Consider the following 505-nt stretch of genomic DNA (forward strand, 5'->3'; position numbering starts at 1 on the left):
CACTGGAGGGGTATGTGTCTCGGTGGCAGAGCACATTTGCTTGGCGTGCAGGAGATCCCAGGCTCAATCCCAGGATCTTCAGCTAAAAGGATGAGATAGTGGGTGATGCATCAGTCCTCTTCCTAAAATCCTGGAGAGCTGCTTCCAGTCTGAGTAGACAATACCCACGTTAATGAACCAATGGTGCAAGTCAGGGCTTTTTTTGTAGAAAAAGTCCAGCATGAACTCATTAGCATAATAGGCCACACCCAGCAGCAGAAACTCATTAGCATATTAGGCCACACCCCTGACTGCACCACTCATTAGCATAGTAGGCCGCATTCCCATGTTGCCAGAAATGTGGTCATCCAGCCACACCCACCTTTTGCTTCTTATTCTGTTTACCTTGTTTGTGGTCAAAACCCAGGGCTTTTTTTGTTGCAGGGACTCCTTTGCATGTTAGGCCACACACCCCTAATGTAGCCAATTCTAATGAGTTCTTGCTGTTGGGTGTGGCCTATTATGC

Source organism: Gekko japonicus, unplaced genomic scaffold (genome assembly GCF_001447785.1).
Source record: "Gekko japonicus isolate JY-2015 unplaced genomic scaffold, Gekko_japonicus_V1.1 scaffold1411, whole genome shotgun sequence".
In the NCBI taxonomy this organism is placed as follows: domain Eukaryota; kingdom Metazoa; phylum Chordata; class Lepidosauria; order Squamata; family Gekkonidae; genus Gekko; species Gekko japonicus.